General features: G+C 40.8%; 1 pseudogene; it reads left to right on the forward strand.

Moving 5' to 3' along the window:
• The first annotated feature begins 7,596 nt into the window (after nucleotides 1-7,596).
• Nucleotides 7,597-7,713, forward strand: LOC126205766 (5S ribosomal RNA; annotated as a pseudogene).
• The last annotated feature ends 1,109 nt before the right edge of the window (nucleotides 7,714-8,822 follow it).

Raw genomic sequence — 8,822 nt, forward strand, 5'->3', positions numbered from 1 at the left:
CAAAATGTTATCCACAATTTTGTAACTGTTGGCCTCCATTGTTGATACCGGTTTCGATATTTTTAATAATCTCTCCCCACATGGGGTCAGATCCGTGCCGTGTAATTCATGCATTTTCTTGCACATACATAGAAAATCCTTCCTATGCATGTGGTCCTGCACTATAAGTACTTTGTACTGCTGTAACATCTCACCTAACTCCGGTAAGCCCACCGGCAGTCGTGATAAAGCATCTGCTAGTACATTGTCTTGACCTTTTATATACATTAATGTTTATCTGATATTCCTGTAAAGTTAGCATCCATATCTGTAATCTTGTATGGAATAACTTGCAGGACATTAAAAAACTAAATGCCTGGTGATCACTGTAAAGCTTGATTTCCTTTCCATATAGATAATAATTGAACTTTTTGACCGCCAGACTACTGAGAGTGCTTCCAGTTCTGTTACAGAATAAGCTCTTCCGTAGCTAGTTAAAGTTCTCCTAGCAAATCCGATAATTCTTACGGCAGCCAGTTCACCGTCTTCCTCCTATTAGAACAAGCAAGCACCCAAGCGATAAGAACATGAGTCCACTGCGATACAAAAGTTTTTTGACATGTCCGAGTGTTGCAGAATGTTTGCATTCACCAGGGCTGTTTTGATAGCTTCAAAAGCTTGCTGGCACTTGTCAGTTCAGCCCCACTGCACATTTTCCACAATAAATTTAACAGTGATTCATAATTTAGTAGTTGTTTCGGCACAAACCTCCTGAAAAAGGATGTAAGTCCAATAAATGCCTTTAATTGCCTCTTTGTTCTTGGTCTAGGGAATAATCTTATTGCTTCTAATTTTTTACGGTCCAGGCAGATGCCGAGCGACGTGACAATATGGCCTAGAGATTTAATTCCACTGCTCTCGAATTTTGACTTCTCTAGATTTGCTGTCACGCCTGCCTGTCTAAATCTTCCTAAGACTATGTGCATTAATTCTAAATGCTCATCCAAGGTAGCAGTTACAATTACCAAGTCATCAACATAAATAGGTCTGGTCCTAGTACTGTGTCTAGTGCAATAATAAACACTCCTGCACTTACATTCTATCTGAAGGGAAGTACCTTGAACTGGTAACTTCACCCCCCGAATATAAATGGTGTGTATTTTCTGGTTTCTGGCCTAAGTTGAATCTGCCAATATGAAGATCGTAAATCAGCTGAAGTGCAGTCCTGCACTCTGTGAAATTTTTGTATTTGCTCATATAGATTTTCCAGGCGTGTTCTTACAGGTACAATAATTTCGTTGATGTCCTGTGCATCTAATACCAGACTAATTTTTCCATTGGCTTTCGCCACTGCTACAAGATGGCTGCTATATGGTGAAACCGAGGGTTCAATGATATTGCACTCTAACATCTTTCAGATCTCTTTCACCACTGTCTCCCTTCTCGACCATGGCAGTAAGTTTTGTGGGGTGTGACCTCTATATGATAGTTGTAACCCCTAATTACTCCTGGTCATTCAGAAAATACCATGGTATGTTCTGACAACAGCTGTGTTAGCTGTTGTCTTTGCCAAGGACTTAGACTTTCACATTCCTGAACTTTATTCTGGAAAGCATCTACATTCACTTCAAAATCATTCCTTTCGTTGTTGGGATAGAAAAGTACCATTGTTGGTGAATTATTACCTAAGTGCAGTACACACAGGTTCCGACATCTAATATTTATCCTGTTACAACATGGCACAAGTACCACTTTTGATTGCTTCATTGTCAGTTGAACTCTTCTGCCTGTATTAATTATGCTTAGCTTTCCTGTGTAGAGGTCGATCACTGCACCCCTCTCAAGGAGAAAAATCTACTCCCAGTATCCAGGCTACCCTTAACCCATTAAAAACGAGGAATGAGCTCACTATGGCTTCGCCCTCTATACAAATTTCTACCTGCACCTGGTGCTTAATTAACTGGCTCTGTGCGCTTATGGCTCCAGACACCTTGCAGTTGTTCACTGGGAAATTCGATATACTTTGTCCCTTCCCAAGTGCTTTAACAGTTCTACATTCATCACAGTGACCGAGGCACCAGTGTCAATGATTATATTTACTGTAATATCATAGATTTTAGCTTCTATTATTACTTGTATGACTTTGTTATTACTCTTTGCACATTTGCGCGGTTCTGTCAGGAGACCATGCTCCATACTAATTCCGTCATTGTAATGCAGCATGTTGATTCCAGGTATACTATCATTTGTGGTGCTCTCACTCCACCCCACGGCCATCAAAGGAGAGCATATCGTGGCCGATGGAACAATTGTCGTGCGAGGTGCTAGGACGGTTGTGGCCCGTAACTTCTATAATATGCACATTCTGATTTGCGGGCCACCACGGTTTCGCGACAGGTGTGTTTTGCTGTGGTGGTCTGCTGTTATCATACCTCTAATTATTTTGCCTGTCTTGGTTCGGTCGGGGATTATGATTCCAGTTACAGACATTTTCTTTGTAATTTGCGTGCCATTGGCCTCGCACATCATTCCAACAGTCGGCCCCGGCTGGTCTGGAATCATATCGCTCGTCAAAGCTACGTTTTTTATTATTTGATGTCCGACCATAACCATTTTGATTTCTTTTGTTGCTGCTACTCGGCGGCTATTCGTGCCGTTTGCCACCGCCCCCACCATTTCCATGGTTTTGGTTCAGTGCGTTACTATTTCTATCGTTTTTGCATCCTGATCCATTGTTTCTCGCCTGTTCACACGCTGACTTCACATCTTCGTGGATTAGGTCGATCGAATCTAGTACTGACAGGAAATGTTCCATGTCATTTTCGGGAATGTGTATTAGCTTTTCCTTAATGTGGGTAGTTAGATGAGATTTAAGTAGCCTAATAATGTCTCTCGACCAGATAGGGTCGTCCGAATAGCGCGTCTTGTTGATTTATTTTTTAAAATATCGTCTTAGGTTTCCAAGATGACCTGAATAAGGTTCAGGATTATACATCACTTTCCTAAGCCTCTCTTGGAGGCAAGGCGACCAATAGTTTGGTAAAAATGTCTTCTGAAATTGCGCGTATGTCATGCAGCTGTCCGCTACTTCAGTAGCGTATAATGCTGAGTCACCCTGAATGTAGGACATGACATACTGTATTTTCTGCGCTTCGTTCCCTGCGCTTGCCAAGACGTATCTGAAACTTTTGATAAACGGAACTAACATTTTTGAGTTGTGGGCATTTGCGCCTGGTGCATAGGCTGCCTGCTCCGACCTATAGTTGCAGCTTCCCGCATTATCGAACGAAGATTCGTCACTATTACGTCGATCATATGTCTGTGCGTTTCCAAAAACATTGATTACGGGCGACACACTTTCATTTTCTACACGTTTGCTGCTACCAGCTAAACCTTTTCCTAAGTGTGATATCGGCTTAGCTACCTACTCTGCCAATGCGGAATATCATCACTTAGTATTTGTTTCATAGTCTGAACATCACTCTGTACCTGGCTGTTTATTACAGCTCTAAAAGATTCAGAGTCCTTATCGTCAAAAGCTGCTTTCACTTTTGAATCAATCTTTTTCTCCATTTCACTATCTTTCGATTCTGACCAAGAGTTAAACTCACTCTCAATTTTAGTCGCTTGTTCGTTCAGTTTTTGTTCGACAAGCTGTGTAGAATATAGTTCTAATTTTCGATTCGGTTAGCTGAAATGCCAATTTCATCTACAATGGTAGGGTTCTCTACCTGCAGATTATTTATTTGCGCAGTCAACTCCTGTACAGCCTTAGGTATTTACTCACATGTGTGTTTCATGTTTGCAATCTCCTTTTGAACGGATTCTAAGGACTGTACTACTTGCTGGTCACGCTCAGCTAGCTGCACGTCAACTTTTAAATTTTTTCATTATATTCTGATTACTGACAGAAAAAGGCTTCCAACTGCTGGTCCTTTTCCGCTTGTTGGCGGTCTCGCTCAACCTGATGTTGAGCGAACTTCGCCTGATAATTGAGCATTCGCTCTAACATGGCCTGAATCTAATATCCACCAGGCAGATTACAAATATCTGGTTCCTGCTCTGCTGGTGGTTGTACTACTTCTTTTTCTACGTCTGGTTAGCACTGGTGGACGGTCGCACCACTTCCTGTGCGCCCTCCCCCCCCCCCCCCCCCCCCAGTTTCACAGGGTAATTCCTCAAACACATTGCTTCTGCTGTCTAAAGCACTCGCTTCTACGTTTACTACACTGGTTGAATACAGTTTATCAGTATCCATATTTTCTGCGCGCTGACTACGCAAATTGACCATATTTATGTTTTATGGACTTGGATACAGTATCTATCAACTTACTCGTTGCACACAAGATATATGAACTTTTACACAACACTCCACACAATGAAAAATTCTATCTACACTCAAACCATGTCCTGTCATAAACAACTATCCTTAATCTACATACACACCACTAGTGACATGAGATGACTTATTCGAAATGAATACTCTACCTAAAGAACAACTAAACTGTATTATTACATTTATTTTTATGGTTCTGGGTTCGGGTGGCCCAGGACTATGTTGTTGTTACAATATCTCTGTAGAATCGGTTTCTACTCGTTGGGTTTGCTCTCAGTGGTGTGGTTTTTCAAGAAAGAATTTTACGTGCATTAACACATGGCATTTGTTACAAAATAGATATGTACATTTATCAACAAACACACATAAACACACATTCTGAAAGAAAAAACACAAAAATGTTACTACATTTTCGTAACCACTGCTCTTTCGTCCCCCACGTTTCTAGGAGCCAAGTTGTTACGTATTCCCGTACACTTTGATTTTTATATGCAATTTGACTGAATGTAAAAGAATGTTATTCATTTCTTGGTAGTAATAAAATCATGGATTGAAGTTTTATAATCTTTGGCTATAATACAGTTTATATGGCATAGCACTTTAAAGAAACCATATGTTGATTATCACTGCAAACAGAAAAGATAAAATGCAGTTCTCACTACTGGTTTCTGTAACTGAAAATTTAATTTTATGCACTCTGATCTATTATGTGGGGATACGCACAACACTGAAAGATTTCCTGCTGTGAATGTATGACTTTAATTTGCAAAACTATGTTCCTATAACTCTGATCTGTCTTACTGCAGCTGATTACGAAATTAAAAATATCTTTCTCTACTTAAGTCTTTGAAATGCAATGAAAATTACTCTTATTACACGCACAGAAGTTACAGTATGCTGTGTTTGCCAAACACAAAAGCTGCAGTGGATTTTTTAATGTTTGAAGATTATTGATTGCCACGGCTAACACGAGAGCATGTAACTAAAACTGAAAATGATTTTACTGTTATTAGCCAGACCAGATTTCAACACGACAGTCTTTGATCTCACACAAGTAAAGTTTTAACTTTCTGATTTACGTAAATTACTTACGTCCCTGATATTGTACTAACAGTGGCCCATGTCCATCTGAAAATGACATAATAAAATCTGCAGTTCTCCACTGCGGTCTCCGGGAAGCTGTAAGAAATAATTTTAATGGACAATTACCTGCCCGCTTAGTTGCGGGAAAACTGCTTTCATTCAATCATATTTTGAATTTGCCGCTGCAGCGGCTCTCGGAATCGTGGTGCAGCACTGCGACACAAAAGACGCTAAATTCGCTGAAAAGGGCTAAAATTGTGGGATGAAATACTGGACAAGATAGCTACAAATTATTACTTTTTAACACTTTCTATGTTCATAATTAACATATAATTGATAGTACACACCTTTTTTATACATCTGTGCCAAATGGCGTCTCTCTCGATGAAAAAAGAAATGAAAGCGAACTAAGCGTTCGAGAGAGCGTCACAGGTTCTTACAACATTCGTGGCTACGAGAAGACAGAGACTGCGATGTCGAAGCCTACACTATTTATAAACAATTTAATATGCTAATATATATCTTTGTTATATTTTTAATTATCATTGTCTGCGTCGGTTTCCACACTCGCCGACCACACACGCTATTTGCAAAATTGACATAGGCTACATAATATTATAAAAACATAAAAATGCAAAATGACTATTTCTTTTACACAGAATCCACATAATCGATAACTGTTCACACAGAAATGAAATGTTAGAACACAGATAAATGTGTTTTGCATATATTACACAGATTTTACAAATGCCTTGCCTGGAGACGTCACAATTTCTTCATTTCGTTTACTCATTTATCGTAAATAACAACTTCTTCAGATTTTCTTTCAACTTGGTAGATGGAATTTTCTTTCGAATTCATTGAATGCTTAACGCATAACTCTCATTACGATAGTTTTCGTTTTCTTGATTTTAAGTTTGTCTGGGAAGTTTGGCTTTCGTAGCAGCTTTGTAACATGGTTTTTGAACCGCGGCGTGTTCTTCATAGCTTCACGAGGCACTTATGTAACAGTAAATCGATATACCGTAGTCCTTTACCAGTTGCAGGATTCCCATCTAACGGTTTCGAAACAAACACTTCTTTTCCTTTATTTCGCTTAATTACCGAGGGGATTTAAAAATTTTAAATGCTATGATAACCTACTCATTAAGAGGTATCATCTTTAGTTCTAATGTTAACACAATGAGGTAAGTGTCACTATTAGAAACTTTATGTTTGTAGCTCATCGACATTCAGGAAATTTTACACGTATCTTGAAACATTACGAAACATTTTGTCGGCGATACCCTCTCCCCCCCCCCCGCCCCCTCTCCCCAACACACAAACACACACACAAACACACACACACACACACACGCAACTGTGAAAGACCAAATTTTTATCTCACATTATATTTTTGCTAATAATACAGCCAAACCTGAGCATCAGCAAAGAGGATTTGATTGATTACTTCTTTAGTACCGACACTATTCTTTCCGCCCGCATCTCGTGGTCGTGCGGTAGCGTTCTCGCTTCCCACGCCCGGTTTCGATTCCCGGCGGGGTCAGGGATTTTCTCTGCCTCGTGATGGCTGGGTGTTGTGTGATGTCCTTAGTTAGGTTTAAGTAGTTCTAAGTTCTAGGGGACTGATGACCATAGATGTTAAGTCCCATAGTGCTCAGAGCCATTTGAACCATTTGAACCACTATTCTTTCCGGATAGTATCCATATATACCACTGAACGTACCTCAGAAATTAAATTGTAACAACACGTAGTTCAGGAAATGTAAGATCATAAACATTTAGATGCGTGTAAGAGTAGCATTTGCTTAAAATGCTGCTCAGAAAGACTTCAGAATCACGTATGACGTTTTGTGCAGTATTTCTGTGCCTGTATTTTTCAGAAGTACGGTTAAATGCTGGTTAGGACACGCATACACATATCGTTGCCCTGAACAACACAGGCACTGCAATATCGTATTTATTCGCTGGACACCGAGCACGTGACTTTCAATTAAAACGTTTCCCCTTTACGAGAAAATACATGATGGATGTTCGAGTTCAGATGTAGACACGTGGCTGACAATATATGGAAGTTTGCCTTTGACCGTGAAGCGTGCTCGAATACCCTGAAGATGGCCGGTGTGGCAGTTCAGCGTGTTCGGTCAGAGAGCTTGTTGGTCTCTGTATTTCTTTTTCTAAAGATTGAAGTAGTCTTCGGCAACGGCCTTGCCGCAGTGGATACACCGGTTCCCGTGAGATCACCGAAGTTAAGCGCTGTCGGGCGTGGCCGGCACTTGGATGGGTGACCATCCAGCCGCCATGCGCTGTTGCCATTTTTCGGGGTGCACTCAGCCTCGTGATGCCAATTGAGGAGCTACTCGACCGAATAGTAGCGGCTCCGGTCAAAGAAAGCCATCATAAAGATCGGGAGAGCGGTGTGCTGGCCACACGCCCCTCCTATCCACATCGTCAACTGAGAATGACACGGCGGTCGGATGGTCCCGATGGGCCACTTGTGACCTGAAGACGGAGTGCTGCTGCTGCTGCTGCTGAAGTAGTCAAATGGCTCTGAGCACTATGGGACTTACCATCTATGGTCATCAGTCCCCTAGAACTTAGAACTACTTAAACCTAATTAACCTAAGGACAGCACACAACACCCAGCCATCACGAGGCAGAGAAAATCCCTGACCCCGCCGGGAATCGAACCCGGGAACCCGGGCTTGGGAAGCCAGAACGCTACCGCACGACCACGAGATGCGGGCTGCTGAAGTAGTCTTCGATAAAAATGAAGAGGTGTCTTGTGACGTCCTGTTAGACCAAACGCCTGGAACAATGACGAACGAAATGAAGTAAAAAAAAAAAAAAAATGGAAGGCGACTGCTGGCGGTAAGTGGGAAATCCGTGTTCGAGCCTATTCCAGCACAAATTGTCATTGTTGTCATTCCATTATACGATATAAGGTGATCCATATTCGCAACTGAGAATTCATTTTATATTCAACGCTATAATTTATTACTTCTTTACTACTATATTACTTCTTTGCTACTTGACTGCTTCTTTACTACCTTATTACTCCTTTGCTTGCATATCTATGTGCAACACACTTTCCATACAGTATCTGCATATATCATTGAACGTCACTGCAAAATTATATCACTGTATGACACATGGTTCAGAAGATATGACATCGTGAACATTGAGACTCCTGGAAAACTTGCTTTTGCTTAAAATTAAGCATAGATTGCCCAGAGTGAATTCACCTAGCGTTTTAATAGTGAGAGCACTTGCCGACATCCGACAGACTTTAAAGCATACTTTCAAGCCTATCTTAAGATTCTTCTCACTTTCATGCTGAACATCAAATAAGTAACACATTAATTCCTTTGTAAAGTAATCAGACGTTTGAAACTGTTTATACATGAGGTTTCGACAGGTTAAG

This window comes from Schistocerca nitens, chromosome 1 (genome assembly GCF_023898315.1).
Source record: "Schistocerca nitens isolate TAMUIC-IGC-003100 chromosome 1, iqSchNite1.1, whole genome shotgun sequence".
Taxonomy (NCBI): domain Eukaryota; kingdom Metazoa; phylum Arthropoda; class Insecta; order Orthoptera; family Acrididae; genus Schistocerca; species Schistocerca nitens.